Source organism: Micromys minutus, assembly GCF_963924665.1.
Source record: "Micromys minutus genome assembly, chromosome: 11".
Classification (NCBI taxonomy): domain Eukaryota; kingdom Metazoa; phylum Chordata; class Mammalia; order Rodentia; family Muridae; genus Micromys; species Micromys minutus.
The window spans coordinates 21,869,827-21,887,353 of record NC_137980.1 but is presented as its reverse complement, the minus strand read 5'-3'; the positions used below and the strand labels follow the sequence as shown (position 1 = coordinate 21,887,353).

Genomic DNA, 17,527 nt, shown 5'->3' with positions numbered 1-17,527 from the left:
ACCACCATTTTAGATCTATATTGTCTTTCTCAATGATAAAAAGCTGGTTTGGCTCTGAAACAACCAGTCTTTCAAAAAGTTAGAAGCCCAAGAACAACTAATATTACCTGATATAGGAGAAACATAAAAAATAGCTTCTAAAACTAGCCAATTTATAGAGACTGCTGATATACCAGCCCATTCTCCGAATTCTTTTAAACACTGTAGCATCAGTCTTCAGCCGTGTGGTCCAGGATCATATCTGACAGCCCTTTTTAATGTAGATGTTTGAAGGGCTGATAATTCTGACTCAGGAAAGATTATCTGTTGACTATTCTGCATAATGTGTCTCTTTCTGGGCAGTATTTGTCTGTAGATGTATTGAGGTCATTCTTGCCTTATGGCTGTCTCACCACAATTGGATCACCTCCATTGATGCTCAATTTCTTCTTAGAATTCAAGAAGAGGTGCTGTCAGGAGCAGACACGTCTCTAGTCATATGATCTTTAATAAAAAACTTTTCAACAGACGTCATAATCTGTGGACTTCTAATGCATTTGAATATTATCTATCTACACAACGAATCTATGGACTGTTAAGCCTTGATTATGTTTTTGTTTCTCTGTCTTGGTTCCCTCACTTAATGTCTTTTTCTAGTTGAATCTCTTTTCCTGTAAATTTCATTATATCCTTTTCAATGGCTCAATAATACACATTTATGTAAAGATTCTACACTTTTCTTATCTTTTATTCTCTTGACAAGTATCTATGTTGATTTTACATACTGGATATAATGAATAAACCTGCTATGAACAACATAACTGTGCAGATAACATTGTGGTAGGGTGAAAATCTGTATGGTATACATGGAAGAGTCATATACCTAGGTCTTTGGGTAGACTGATTCCTATGTTTTTGATGAACCACAATCTTCATTTCCATATTAGCTGTATTAGTTCACACTCCATTAGCAATGGAGGGATGTTTCCCTTTCTACACACTTTGCTGACATGAAATGTTACTTGTATTATTGATTTTGGCCATTCTGACATGTAAAATGAAATGTCCTAGTAGTTTTCATTTGTATTTCCATGATGGCTAAGGATAATCAGCCTTTCTGAAGTGTTCTTGGCCATTTGAGATTCCAGTGTTGAGAATGTTCTATTAAGATGTTTCCCATTTTTAAAAGCTTTATTTATTTATTATATATAAGTACACTAATGCTGTCTAAAGACACACCAGAAGAGAACATCAGATCTCATTACAGATGGTTGTGAGCCACCATGTTGTTGTTGGGATTTGAACTCAGGACCTCTGGGAGAGCAGTCAGGGCTCTTAACCACTGAGCCATCTATGTAGCACCATGTTCTCAATTTTTAACTGATTTTTTTGAACATGTAATTTGTTGCATTCTTTATACATGTTGTATGTTATGCCTCATTTGTTTAGAGTTTGTAAAATTTTTTCTCCATTCCTAAGGCTTTCATAGTGTCCAACTCACTGTGTCTTTTGCCTTCCAGGGCCTTTTCAGTCTCATGAAGTCACACTTGGCAATTTTTGATATTAGTTCCTGCAATACTGATGTTTCATACAGAATTTGTCTCTTGTACCAGTATATTCAAGTCTGGTCCCCACTTTCTCTTCTATCAGTTTCAATGTGTCCAGGGTGATGGATGTGGCTCTATTTGCAGTTCTTCTACATGAAGAGGTCCAGTTCATCCAGCATCATTTGTGGAAGGTGCCGTCTTCTTTCCACTGTATTTTTCAGAAATCCTTATGAGAGATCAGGTATCCATATGTAGATAAAATTATGTGTGAGTATTCACTTTAATTACATTGATCAATGCTGTTTTTATGCCAAAACCAGCATCATTGATAGGAAAAATATCTAGAAATATTTAAAGACAGAACAAAGAATTTGTTTTCCAGAGTTATCCAAAGTTATACCCTGTAGCTAGACTTTGTCATGTAGAATAATCCCCCAGGTGGTATTGGTGTCAAAGGCATGAAGGTGCCATGCAGAGCAGCTAAGACTTGACACCATGAAGGGAGCATATGAGAAGAAAGAAGTGAACCCTAGTTGAAGCAGTAGAACCCAGTATAGTAAAGAAGCTACCACCATGGCCTGAACTCGAGAACAGCAGCAGTGAACTGGAATCAATCAGAAGCTAGAGTGCTATTGAGGAAAGAGGTGGAGAAGTGACCCAGTCTCTTTGGAGAATCACAGAATTATGTGTGGATCCCAGATACTAGAACAAGAAACTGTAATACTGAAGTTACCTTGCAAACTCCCAGATCGTTAAGAGGCCAAAGCTTAGTACACCTGCTCAATAGAACTGCTTTCAGAGAATAAAATCACCTAAGAGGAAGACTTGTGCTGCAGTGAACAAAGCAAAAAGGAACTGATGTCTGAAGAACTCTTCGACTTCAGACTTGGTGATGCAAAGTTTGCAGATTTCCCAGCTGGCTTTTGGGCTTCTTTTGCTTCAATATTTCCTCACAATGGTGTTTAAGAGTGGTGAAGTACATACTGTGAATTTAGAGATATGTGATGTGCTTTTGGTTTTTGAAAATATAACGTATTGCACTTAAATGATTGGATAACTTTCAGAAGAATCTTTGAAGTTTGGACTCTTAACGTTTTTGAGACTGCCATAGATGATTGGGACTTTGGAAGTTGGATCTCATGTACTTTGCATTATGCTATGCTTAAGTATGGTCCCACACACTCATATGTTTGAACAAGCATATGTGGGGCCAGGCAGTGCATTGTGGTAGTTTGGCTCAGGGAGTGACACTATTTAGGATGTGTGGGCTTGTTGCAGGAAGTACATCACTGTGGGTGTGGGCTTTGAAGTGCCAAATGGTGCTGGCTGAAGAGAGCCTTCCATTAGCTCCCTAGAAGAGAGTTACTTCCAGGCTGCCTTTGAATCAAGATGCAGAACTCTCATCTTCTTCTCCATCAACATGTCTGTCTGCATGCCTGCCATGCTTCCTACTATAATGAAAATGGACTAAACCTCTAAAAACTGTGTCCAGTCCCAATTGCACGTTTGTTTTTATAATAGTTTCCTTGGTCATGATATCTGTTCATAGCAATGGAAGTGGGAAGACAGAAACCCTGTGAGTATATTTAATGTGGTCACACCTTTGCACAATTCTGTAGTCTCCAGTATCATGGAAGAATATTTACTAAAGAGAAACCTTATAAAAATGTTTAGTGTAATGAAGCCTTTGTACAGCTCTGTAGTCTTTTTCATTGTGGAACTGGAAATAAACTCTGTGAATGTTAGCAATGTGGTAAACCCTTTATGTTGTGAGGTCCAATGAGATCCAACACAATTCAAACACAAGGAAATGGAAAATATAAGAAATTTCTTGTAATCTAGGCACTACTGTTTAATCATTGACAGAAAATTATACTCTGAAGCTTAGTTGCAACACTCTACCCTGTCCTTAAACTGAGCCATAAAGGTACACAGTTTCCAAACCTGAAACCACACATATTGGTGCCAAGTTACAGCTACATTTCCTACCAATCTGGATTTCCTTCTGTTGTTAAACAATGTCAAATGATAAGGACTGTAGGTTTTATGTCTGAGCCTTTCCTAGCTATTTGTTCTTTTATGGTTAGGAACAGCCATTATATTTTAAGGAATAAAACTAGATAACAGAAATTATGGTTAGGAACAGGCATTATCTATGGGGAATAAATATTTTATAATGAAATCTGGCCAGATATTGTTAAGTACACAGGTCCCCAATAACCTGGGACATGAATTTAGTTTCAACCTATAGTTAAGTGAAAATTCATAACTAAAAGGCATTTTTAGGACAAGTTTTCTGCTTTTTTTCAACATTCTTATACCATAGTCATAGTCCAATGGAAAGCAGAACACACACCGGAGAGAAATACTACGAATGTAATCAATGTGATAAAACCATTTTACAAAACAGTTATCTATGAATATAGAAAAGAGGGAAACCCTATGAACAATCAATGTGGTAAAGCTTTTGCATGTATCAGTATTTCTAGAAACCATGAGAAAAAGTCATAATGCAGAGAAACCACATAAACTTACTCAACGTCTTAAAGTTTTTCCACTTTTTGGTATTGCTAAACAAGAGGAAACTGGTTACTATGCAATTAATCTACTAAGTTCTTTGCATATCACAATAGTCTTTGAGGCCCTTCAGGAATACCAAAAGTAATGTGTGACTACAAAGAATTTGGTAACATCTTAGCCAACATACTTACATTGAGTGACACAATGTTATTTATTATGGAGGGAAAAAATGTGACAAGTGTCAACAAATAATTCAAACTTTATAATGTCTGTTTGTTTGTGCCTGGAAACACATTTGTACATATGAAGGCCACTTTTTTTAAAAAAAATTTGTAGTTAAAAATGAATCCACCAACTTTGTTCAAAGTATTTATTAGTTCTAGGGTTTGCCTTTGGGAAGTTTTGGTTCACTTCTGCATACCATATGCAAATAAATAAAGTGTTATGTTTCCCTTTGAAGGGCTTCTACTTGTTTATGTGTGCTCTGCTAGTTCTTCTGTAATTCTTTAAGGGAGTTCTATTCGCGTGCTTCTTCAGGACCTCCGTCATCATCATGAAGTATGATATTAAGTCCAAATCTTGTTTTGGTGGTATGTTGGGATTGCCACCATTTGCTGTGTAGGTGAACCTGGTTCTCATGCTGCCAGGTTGTCTTGGTTTCCTTTTCTTTAGGATTTTGTGTTTGCCTCCTTCCATCTTGTTACCTGTAATGCTAGGTGATCTTGTCTCTGTCTAGAGCTTGTCTATCTTGTGTGCCTGTGTGCCGTAGGATTAGGATGGAGATTGCTCCTGGGTGTGTTCAGCTCTCTGTCGGTAGGCTGTGTGTTCTGATGGCAGTGGGACAGCTCTGGCCTTGAGTCAGTCTGTTCCCAGGCTGCACTGTGGTACCAGCAGTTTCTGGTGGCCTCCCCTGTGGGCTCAGGAAGGAGAACACTCCTGCAGCTCTCTGATTGCAAAGCAAACTGCAGGCAGGCCATGAGTCCTGACTGCAGTGGGCCTGCTCTGGCTTTGGGCCTGAACTGTCTGTTCCCAGGCTGTTCCAGGCCACCTGCCCCACCCTTGGGATTAGGAGGAAGAGCCCTCCTGTGGCTGCTCTGGTTGCTCAGCAATCTCCTGGGAGGCCCAGTTCCTGATGGCTGTGAACTGGCTGCACCTTGCAACCTGTGCCTGAGAGTTTCTGGTGGCCTCTCCCTTGTGGGCTCAGGAAGGAGAGCCCTCCTGAGGCTCCTCTGGTGGCTCAGAAAACCCTGCACACAGGAAAGGGAGTAGTCTTTCAACTCCTCTTTTTGCTCAGCAATCTGCAGGCAAGCCTTAATATTTCTTAATATCTCTTAACATTAGTGAACTCAATACCCCAGTAAAAAATCCTAGACAATCAGACTACGAATGTAAACAGGATTCAGCTTTTTTCTGCATACAGGAAACTCATCTCAGTGAGAGAGACAGACACTACCTCAGAGTTAACCGATGAAAAAAATTCTTTTTTTATTGAAAAACTTTATTTAAAAGAAAAAGATAAAGGTACAAATTTATAGGATTTTTGCATAAAAGTATACGAATACATTTTTAAGGTTGTAATTAAGTATTTGAGGGTACATATAATACCCATATGTATATATGTAACAATAATATAGGAAATGAGGCTATTAACTTGAAGAGATAGGTGAGAACCTGTGAAGGCCTGTAGGGAGGAAAAGGGGATGTGACACAGATCTATTTTAATTAATATATATTCTTTGTTTTTCTCTTGAACTTCACACAGTCTGTGAGTTGTTTCTGGGGTGTTCAGGGCTTTCTGGGGTTAGTATCCCATTACAAGTGACTGCATATTATGTCTGTTCTTTTGTGACTGGGTTATCTCACTCAGGATGATATTCTCTAGATGCATCCATTTTCTTAAGAATTTGTTAAGTCATTGTTTTTGAAATCCCACTGATATCAGGGACTAGACTAGGCTGCTCACACTCCTTCTGCCTGTTCAATGTAGTACAAAGAGTCCTAGCCTGAGCAATTAGAAAGGAAATGGAACTCAAAGGGATACAAGTCAGAAAGGAAGAAGTCAAAATATCACTATTAGCAGATGATATGTCAGTATACTTAAGTGATCCCCAAAATTCCAGCAGAATTTACTCGTACACCTGATAAACAACTTCAGAAAAGTGGCTAGATATAAAAGTAACTCAAAGAAATCAACCGCCTTTCTCTACTCAATGGATAAACAGGATGAGAAAGAAATTAGTGAAATGACACACTTCACAATAATCAGAAACATTATAAAATACCTTGCTGTGACCCTAACCAAACAATCCATTCCGACTTCAAGTTCTGTATGAGAAGAACTTGAAGTCTCTAAACAAAAATTGAAGAATATCTCAGAAGATGGAAATATCTTCCATGCTCATGGATTGAAATGATCAACATAGTAAAAATGGCTGTCTTTCCAAAACCAATCTACAGATTCAATGCAATCCCATCAAATATCCAATTCAGTTCTTTATAGAGCTAGAAAAAACAATTTGTAAATTCATTTGGAATAACAAGAAACCCAAGATAGCAAAACCTATTCTCAACAATATAAGATCTGGGAAAATCACCATCTCTGACCTCAAGCTATATTATAGATCAATCATAATAATAAAAAGAAAACTGCTTGGTATTAGTACAGACACAGGCAGGCAGATCAATTGAACAGAATTGAAGACCAAGATAAACCCACACACCTGTGGTGACTTGATTTTTGAAAAGGGAGCTAAAATATTCAGTGGAAAAAGAACAGAATCTCCAACAAATGGTGCTGGTTCATTCAAATGGCAGTCAGCATGCAGAAGAATGCAAATCTATCCATTTTTATCTTTTTGTACAAAGCTCAATTCCAAGTGCATCAAAAACTTCTGCATCAAACCATATAAAAATACACTGAAACTATTAGAAGAAAAAATAAGAAAAGAACTTAGAACACATAAGCACAGAGGAAATTTTAATGAACAGAACACCAATGGCTTATGCTCTAAGATCTAGAATCCAAAAATGTGACCTCATGGAGTTGGACACTTTCTTTAAGACTAAGGACACTGTCAAGAGGATAAATGGCAGCCAACATTTTGTGAAAGGATCTTTACCAATCCTACATCTGGTAGAGGGCTAATATCCAGTATATACAAAGAATTCAAGAAGTTAGACCCCAGAGAATCAGATAATCCTATCCAAAATGGGGTATAGAGCCAAACAACTAAGGAATATCGAATATCTGAGAGCTCCTAAAGAAATGTTCAACATTCCTAGTCATCATGGAATTGCAAATCAAAACAACCCTGAGATTCTACCTCACACCCGTCTAAATGACTAAGATAAAAACCCAGGTGACAGAACATGCTGGCAAGGGTATAAAAAAAAGAAACACTCCTCAACTGTTGGTGGGATTGCACACTAGTACAACCATTCTGGAAATCAATCTGGCAGTTTCTCAGAATACTGGACATAGTACTAAGTGAAGAACCAGCTATACCTGTCCTAGGCATAACTTCAAAAGACACCCCAACATATAACAAGCACACATGCTCCACCATGTTTATAGCAACCTTATTTAAAATAGCCAGAAGCTAGAAAGAACCCAGATGTTTTTCAATAAAGAAATGGATAAAAAAAAATAGTGGTACATTTACACAATGGAGTATTACTCAGCTATTTGAAACAATGACTTTATGAAATTTCTAGGCAAATGGATGGAACTAGAAGCAATCATCCTGAGTGAGGTAACCCAGTGATATGCAATCACTGATTAACAGATACTAGCACAGAAAGCTCTGAAAAACCAAAACAGGATTAACAGACCTTATGAAGCTCACAATCTGGATGCCTATGCTCTTCTTAGAAAGTAGAACAAAGCTACATGGGAGAAAATACAGGGTCAAATAGAGGAGCAGGTTTTAAAGAAAACATCATTCAGAGATTGCCTCACCTGGGGATCTACCACATATGCAGCCACCAAACACAAGCAATATTGCTGATACCAATAATGGTTGCTAGCAAACACCAGATAGGGAAGCCTCTTTGGAAGTTCTACCAGAGTCATGCAGATACTGTTGATGATGCTTGCAGCTAACCATCGGACTAAATATGGGGTCCCAAATGAAGGAGCTAGAGAAAGGACTGAAGGGCACAAAGGGTGTGCAACCTGATGGGAAGAACTACATTACTGACCACTCAAACCCTGCAGAGCTCCCAGGGTCTAAAACACCAACCAATGATCACACATAGACAGACCCATGGATCCAATTGCATATGTAGCAGAAGATAGCATTGTCTGGCATCAATGGGAGAAGAGGCCTTTGCTCCAATAAAGCAACATTTTCCCAACATATGGCAATGCCAAGACATTGAAGTGGAAAGGTTGGTTGGGAGAGGGAGCACCCTCATGGAAACAAGTAGAGGGGGAGTGGGGATGAGACAAGGAAAAGGGAATACCATTAGAACTGTAAATACAGAGAATATCAAATTTAAAAAGATAATTTTACTTCCTTCTTTCTAATTTATATTACTTTCACCTCCTTCAGTTTTATTGCTCTAGCTAATCTTTTAGACAGTATATTGAGTAGGTATGGAGAGAATGGTCCACCCTTCCCTGTTCATGATTTGGTGGGATTAATTTGAATTTTTTTTCCCCTGGAGAAGATAGATTTATTGTCCATCCTCATGTTATACAAAAGTCTACAAAGCCCCCCCAAAAAAACAGTAAATGGGAGTGTAACAGCAACAAATTAAACTTGCCCCCCCATATATTAGGATGACTGCCATTTCAAAGCACAATTCTGATGTGAAGGTAGCTTTTGTTCACTGGCCAAAGCTTACCATTTAAATTACAGCCTTCAGTACCTGACAGTTCTACTGGCTCTTAACAAAACTTTTGAGGTGCTATATTCCTGGTGATATATTCCTGGTTCTCCAGGGCTGTGCTGAGCTCCACCCACTCATCTGCAAATGTGTTATCCACCCCTCGGTCTGCAAGGAAGTCCATTAGGTGGTCATACAAGGCCCATTCCAGGGAATCTGTGTTGAGTGTGTAGTTTGTATCCCTCCACTCAGACTCTCCAGTGGCCTGAAAGCTAACTTCCTTGATAGAGAAAATATCACTCTCGACCTCATCTTTGTGTCAGATCTCATCCTCAGGATAGTGACAGTCCAGTACAAGGGTCTTCTTGCCATCAATCTTTGTAACTTCAACCACAAAATTGGGAGTTGACGCCAGTTCCGGCTCCTGTTCTTCAGCCTTCTGCCTCTGTGAGGGCTCCTCCTCACCATCAAATGTTGGAGGGATGCTGTTGTTAATGTTGAAAGTGACAGTGATTTTTTCTCCAGCAACTTTGTGCAATAATTTCGCCTCTGTGCTGTTCACTTCCAGCTCCCAATCTCCGGACATCTTGGGAAGGGACTGATGCTTCTGGATCTTCTTTTCTTCCTTAATTTCATCAGTCAAGAATTCAACAAAGGCCTTGTCTCCTTCCGTGTGCAGAGCACCACAGCAGCACGCGCAGGGAACCCAGGGCTGCAGAAGACCAGAGCGCAAACCCAAGGGCCTGAGGCATGGCCCTGGCATGGGCTGCAGTAGATTCCCAAGAGGCTGGGCCGGGATGGTGGCTCAGAGGCCCATGGCAGAGGTTCCCAGGGCGCGGGGTACACAGTGCAGCAGCAGGAGCATTGCAGGTTGGACACGTGCAGAGGGAAGGAAGACCTGGACAAGACACCTTGTGACCTCGCGCCTTAATTTGAATTTTTATCCAGTTAATGTAATGTTGGCTATAGGTTTGCTGTAAAGTGACATTCTTATGTTTAGGTATGTCCCTTTTATCCATAACCATTCCAAGAACTTTATTATAAATTGGGGTTAGATATTGTCAGTGAATTTTTCATCATCCAATTAGGTGAGTACTTGCTTTAATTTTATTTTATTTTTCTTATACTTAAACACATTATGTTGAACCATTCCTGCATCTCTTTAGTGAATCCTACCCCATTGAACATGCTGGGTGATCTTTGGATGTTTTTTTCAGTTTTATTTCTTTTTTGTTGTTGTTGTTTTATTCATTATTTTTTATCTGAATTTGTGGTTTTACATGATAATTGGTCTGCAATTCTGTTTTGTTGCTGAGTTTTTATGGAATGGATATTAGAGTAATCAGGGGTTCACAAAATGAATTGATTGGTGTCTCTTCTACTTCTATACTGTTTAATACTTTGAGTAGTCTCATTAACTATTCTTTGAATGTCTGGTTGGATACCACTGTAAATATCATGGCCCTGAGACTTTTGGTGGCAGATTTTTAATGACCTCCCTCTCTTTCTCTCTCTCTCTCTATCTCTCTCTTTCTTTCTCTCTCTCTCTGTCTATCTCTCTGTCTCTCTCTCTGTCTCTCTCTCTCTCTCTCTCATTTAGATGTCTACACCATTTTAGTTGTTTATTTTAGTTTGATTTAACTTTTGGTAAGTGAAAACTATTGAGGAAATTATCAATTTCTTTTACATTTTCAGTAGAGTGGAGTGGAGGCTTTTAAAAATCATGTCTTCATCATTCCCTAAATTTCTTCACTGTCTGTTAATTTTTTTCCATTTTATATTATATTTCATTAGTTTGGATATACTCTATCTTTTAATAAAGGTTTGTCTATCTGGTCAAATAAAAAGCTCAAAGGACCAATTTCATATTTCATTAATTTTTGTGTTATTATTCTCTTTATATTTTATTGATTCCAGCCCCCATTTGAAAAATTCTTGATATCTATTCCCTTTTTTGATTGCTCATTCACTTCTTTCTGGTGTAGACTTTATAGTGTATTATTACATTGCCAGTATAACAGCTGTCTTAATTAGGCTTTTATTGCACTGAACCTACACCATGACCAAGGCAAGTCTTGTAAAATGACATTTAATTTGGGCTGGCTTACAGGCTCAGTCCACTGTCATCAAGGTGAGAGCAGGGCAGCGTCCAGACAGGTATGAGCAGAGAGCTCAATACCTTCGTCCAAAGGAAACCAGGAACAGAGAGATCACCCTCAAACAGCAAGGTGAAGAATTTCCTAGCACAGATCAGTAGATACACATTTCCTCCACAAGGCCACACCTTCATATACTGTGACTCCTTGAACCTAGCTTATTCAAATCATCATATTCCATTCCTGCCCCTCATAGGCTTGTTCAAACACATGAGTCTTTGGGGGAGGCATAACTAAACATAGAATAATAGAAAAGTACATGAAGTCCAAATTCCATAATCCCCACAGTCTATAGCAATTAAAAGTCCAATGGTCAAAATCGCTTTCTAATATTTATTCAATCACTTCACTGTAATCCATAATAAAGACAGACAACTAGCTGGGCAAACTCCATACTCTGCCATCTCCATGTATGATGTCAAAGAGGTCTTCAGATCTTCAACTTATTCATCTTTGTTGTCTGCAACAAACTTCTTTCACTTGAGCTTGTTCCACTCCCTGTGAGCAGCTTTCCTGGTCAGATATCCCATGGCTATGGGATCCTTAATGTCTTTGGGTCTCGAAGGCAGCTTCATTGTTACAGCTCATTGTTTCAATGTCTGAGATCTACACATGATCTTCAGGCATCCTCCAAAGGGCTGGATTCCCTCATATAGCTCTGCCCACTGTAGCACTTTAAGCTCAATGAATGACTCCACCTTTCCTGTAGTGCTTGGTTATCATCTTATGATACTGGCATCTCCAGGACACAGGGTGCTTTCTTTACACCTAGTATTCACCAATAGTCTCTCATAGTCTCCCTGCTTGGTGCCAAGCATCAAACACTTGGCGTGAACCCTTCAGTACTTGATAATCAACTACAACTGAGGCTGCATTTTCACCAATGTCCTTCCACGTCCTCTCATAGTCCCAAGCCTCAGCTGTTTTTCATGAAGCCTTCATTCCTAGAAAACCAGTACCAGCTGGGTGAATCTTCCACAGTACCAAGTACAGCTGCAGCATGTGCTCCTCCCTTGGCTATCTCTGGAACTCAACATTGTTCTGATCTCAAAAAGCTATTCCAGAAGATCATATTTCAGTTTGCTCATCCCCTCTTAATCACCACTAATTAGCTCCAGATAACCAGCATCATTTTTCCCAGGAGTTTCCTTCTCCTCTTGAATATGAAGCCAGGGACAGTTAGCTGATGCTGCTAAGTTCTGGTGCTTGTAGGTGCTGGAACATGACCCCCTTGTTGTATTACATTATTACTAGCTTCCTCTTTTCAAACTCCTTTACTACCTGAGCTTGGCTCTCCTTGAGCTTTCTTTATATATTGATTTTGAATTTAGAGATCTTTATGCCTACCTTCTGGGATTATGATGTGTATCCGCACAACTGGATTTAAGCTTTTTTACCTAGAACTTGCTCTGTTCTCAGCTCGTCAATATCTCAGAGACTTGTTTGCCTTTCCTTCTGGAGATTAAAGGATCACACTAAATTTCCTGGAGCTAACTTAGCTAGTTGGGATCTTATCCCAAGGTCATTACTCCTTTTATTCAAATTAATATTATTGAACACAGGATTCATCTCCTGGTGTCTCCTTAATACTTGAACCATATATTGTATATATTTTATTTTCCCAACTTGCTCCTTTTCATTTAAATAGTCTTCATAGAAGTTAACTTTAGTACATTGTGGAGAGCACTTTTGGCACCTCTGACCAGTTCATGGCAGAGTAATATTTATATTATCCCAGGACATCTTGGGGCTAGCCAAGGCAGGAATCTGGTTTGTGTGGTACAACCTGTAAGGGCCAGTATCAGGCAGATTGTCATCTGTATCTCTAGGGAGGGCTCTCAAGAATAAGGCTATAAGGAAGAACAGCTACATCTGAAGGTAAGGGCAGGGCATTTAAGAAGCTGGTATAGGGAAGTACTCTCTTAATTGAAGCTTGAGGCAATATCCTTAGGACTACAGCTCAGGGTAGGGCAGATTTCAGAACCTATGCCCAGCAGTATGTATTTTTGTCTCTGACCTTTTCACCTGACCTCCATTAAGATGTTTACAGGATTTTTGGTTGCTAACTTACTTGATCCCTGTCTCATAACTGATGTTACCTTTTCACATGTAATTAAAGTGATTTAGGAAGAGACCTACTAAACCAAGCTTTGCTTTGGCCATGAGGCTGAGGCCTCAAGCCAGGCTGAAGTCATGCTGCAACTTTAACTACTTTGTCTTTTTTCTTTCAATCCTAGCTCCAGCTCTGCGAGAACCTGTTGGTTGTCTGAGCTGGTCTAGGCCAGTACACAACAGAATTTACAACAGCCTTTTTGAGACTTTCTCTTTAATACAATGATTCTAAATCTGTTCACCTTAGCCTCAGGCTGACTCTTTGAACTAGGGCAAAAAGCAGCCATGTTCTTCACCAAAATACTACAAAAACTGTCTTTAGTCTTCAGACTTAAAAATTTCCAGTGAAACCACTTGGGCCAAGTAGATGAAATTCAAATCATTCTCAGCAACAAAGCCTTCCATATTCCTATTAGGATAGCTCATTATAACCATTTAATGCCTTCCACAGCTCTACAAATTCAAATTCCACTATCCACATTCTTCCAAACAAAAGTGTGGTCAGCCCTATCACAACACTTAAGTCCCTGGTACCAAGTTCTGTCTTTGTTAGGGTTTTATTGCTGTGAACAGACACCATGACCAAGGCAAGTCTTATAAATCAGCATATTTTATTGAGGCTGGCTTACAGGGTCAGTCCATTATCATCAATGTGAGAGCATGGCAGCATCCAGGCAGGCATGGTGGAGAAGGAGCTAAGAACTGAACATCTTCATCCAAACAAAGCCAGGAACAGAGAGAGCATCCTCAAGCCTCAGAGTTATACACTTCCTCTAACGAGGCCACAACTTCTACTAGTGCCACACCCTGACCCAAACATATGCAAACTATCACAATAGCTGTTCGTTTTTTTCATGTGGGCATTTTGTGCTATCAACTTTCTTATGTGCACCACAGTTTTGTCTTTGTGTTCCATAAGATTGTGCATGTTACATATTGTTTACATTGAATTCTATAATGTCTCTAGTTTCTTCCTTTATTTCTGTCTTAACCTATTTTTCATTCAGTAGTGCGGTGTGCAGCTTTCATGAGTTTGTGTGCTTTGTATTCTTTCTTGTTTTGCCTTTATCCTTCTATAATCCATGGTGGTCTAATAAGAAACATGGTGTTATTTTAATTTTCTTGTATGTATTGAGACTTGCAGTATGTGAATATGTGATCAGATTCAGAGTAAGTAGGCAGAAGGTATACTCTGGATTAAAAATTGAAATTATGTTAAACCAAATTACTGAAGTTACATGTGTTCAACCAAAATTGGAAATCTGGGTGTTATGATGTTGCCCTGTATAAAAGAGATATTATTTTCTAGGTTTAAAATTTTCAGCCTAAGAGAAAAGGTATAAGTAATATTTGATGTACTCTAATACAAAATCGAAGACTCTGGCAACATGGCCATGAAGACTATTTCAACTTTTTACAATAACTTTTGGGATTATAATTACATCATTTTTACTATTTCTCTCCTGCCCTCCATGACTGCTTAATAAACATGCCAAAACCTAAAACTCGGGAGAAGAAAGCTGTTGCTTCAGTTTCCAGGCTTGGTGTATGGGAAAGACACCATGAAAGAGATAGAAGAGGAAGAAGGTGCCATGGGGTAGGTGCATTGTGAGTGCATGGTGAGGAGAGCTGGCCTGGGAGTGTGAGCAGCTTAGGCAAACATGGCAAGTGATAACTCATGGTTATTAATAGGGAAGTAGACAAAACAGCATAGAGGGATGGTATCTGCTTGACTCCTGTGCTTTAATGCTTACTATGCATATAAAGTTTTTTCGTCTTTGATTCAGTACTTTTATGATATGAGTGGGGTAGGAAACCTTCAAATATTGCCACAAGATGATGGGTGTAGTTATTGTTTGTTCCAAATGATTGAAATGGGATGGAAAGTAAGATGGCAGTTGTCATGGCTCTTGTTCTATAAAGAAAATGCCGTAGTGTGCTTTCAGACAGCTTCTTTGAAGAAGATGGAGGGGAGCAATTGTTCCAGTAACCCATTATTAGACATGGAAGTTAAAAGCCAACAGGTGCTCCCTGTGTTAGTTCATGCTAATGAAATCAGAATTCAAAAGATAAGGGAGGTGGACCATAAGGCCAAGACCCAGCTCAGCATTCTAATAAATTTGAGGCTAGCTTAAGCCCAATTAAATCCTGTCTCATTCCACTCCAAATATTTTCATCAAAGTGGATAGAGGGGCAGAGGTATTAGAGTGGAGAAAAGGATATAATATTTGAACTGCAAATACAGAGAATATCCAATAAAAATGAAAAAAGGAAGTGGATAAAAATTTCATATGAATACATAAAATACATACATATGCCTGTTTACTTAGGGTTTTTATATGTGTGTAAAAGCTCAGGAAGAACATGTAGAATCAATAAAAATATTAAAATAAATTGTAGTGGGGGAATTTAATTACTTTAGCTTTTAGGGTTGTCTCTTTTGCATGTGTATTTCATCATTTCCTGGATAAAACACCTATTCCATCTTATACAAACTGAAAAAACAATGGTCCATCAAGTTAACACAAAATGTAAGCTGACAATCATGATCTGGGTGCAAAGTGGCTCAAAAGATACCAGCAGCAACCCAGCACCCTGACCATGAAGTGAAGATATAAGACAGTTCCATAAAAAGCTGCCTAGATGTCTATAATTTCTACTCCTGGGCATTCTCTAAGCTATCATACATGCACCTAGACATTTCTGGTATATACCCGATCTTCAATGACTGAGGAAGAAATGAGGAGTTCCTGGTTTACTAAGGTTATGCCTGTTAAGCAGACACTACCCTGAAGTGAACAACTGCATCATGAAAACATGTTTCTGACACAACCATGAAAGACACCAGTAAAGGGAAATCACCACAGTTCAGAGTTTCATGCAGTAGTGATGATCATACATTTGTTTGTCAGTGTGTGATTATTCCCTGAATCATTGGCCAATATAATGGAATGAGTAAAATGAATTCCTTCTACATTGGAGTTAAAATTTTTAAGTCTAGAATGTAGATGATTTTTTTGGTGGTTCTCCATCCTACTAATGCCGGGATACTTGAGTCATGAACCTTATGTTATGGAAACACCCTTAAGCATAACATCAATTTGTTGATACTTCCTAATTATAATATTGCAACTTTGACGAATTGTAATAAAAATATTTGATATGGAGGTGATCAACACTTGTGAACGTGTTTTTACATCCTACAGGGATTGTGGCCCAAAAGTTAAGAACTAGTGGTTTGTTGTATCTCCTGATAATACTACTGCAATACGATTGGTCAATCAATAAAGAGACTATTAATGGTTATAATACTTGAATTTGAGACACTAAAAATATGTTCCCAGGAAGCATTATAACATTTTTATGTGTCTGTATTTGTACAAGGGTAGTGTAATCATTGCAGGCACCATCATCAATTGTTACAACATATAATGATTTTTCTTTCTGGTGAAAAAGGAACATTTAGGCATTATTATGACATGTCCTTTTCATTGGAAAATTAATGATGATATAAGAAGATATGAATGTGTGAAGTTGGCATAGGGTGATGTTGATATTGCTATCTTGATTGTTAGCTATATCTGGAAGTAATTAAAACCCCAAAATGGAGGAACACACCTGAAAGGTTTATTTTCTTATTTTAAAGTGGGAAGATCTATATGGAAAGCAGATCTTTGAGGCAGAAATACAGGCCTTTAATCTGGATATTGATGGGGAAGACACAGCTGTAATCCACATGTTTGAGCTGAAAAGCTTCACCAGTGATCTGGGCCACGACTTGCACTTTAAGAATACGTAATGACAGGGAAAGAGGAGACTGTTGTTCTTTAGCTGCTTGCTCTCACTTGGTAGAAAGTCCATTCCTGCGCTGGCATTAGCACCAGCTTATCTGGAATTCCAGCATATTGTAAGGAGAAGCTCAGATATCCAGCCCTGTGGACTGAACAACTACTGTATGTTAAGATTTTGCCTTCATATCTAGTTACTGATGAATTTGCTGGACCACCAAAGCCTCTGAGTCATTGTAAACAATACCCTTGACGTATACAGGAAAACATTCTATTAGGTCGTTATTCTATTGAACTCTGACTAATTTTCTAGACAGGTGCAGAATACTTTAAGAGCAGCTTGGTCCTACAACAATTTCAGCTCAGTTAAAAATGTTCAAACACAGTCCCTTAACCTTTGCTCGGGTGATGTTTGGTCTGGGCTTCTATAGTGACTGGAAAGGAAAGTGCAATAGCAAAAGTGCAAAATATCTCAGTTGTATCACAAAGTAATAGAATTACATCAGAAATTCAGATAAAGAGATTCCAGAGTAAGTGAGGAATGGAAAACAAGACGTCTCAGCTTCTGCAGGTCAGGACCGGACCCTAAACTGAC

At 38.7% G+C, this 17,527-nt stretch overlaps 2 pseudogenes across 2 annotated transcripts in view; one reads left to right on the top strand and one right to left on the bottom strand.

Moving 5' to 3' along the window:
• The window catches only part of LOC308427109 (sodium/potassium-transporting ATPase subunit beta-3-like), a 47,822-nt pseudogene that overhangs the window by 12,004 nt on the left and 18,291 nt on the right, over positions 1 to 17,527 (top strand). The gene's annotated exons all lie outside the window — the stretch shown is intronic.
• LOC308427305 (complement component 1 Q subcomponent-binding protein, mitochondrial-like) lies at positions 8,928 to 9,741 on the bottom strand (annotated as a pseudogene). Its single transcript has one exon. The product of its transcript is annotated as a complement component 1 Q subcomponent-binding protein, mitochondrial-like (transcript).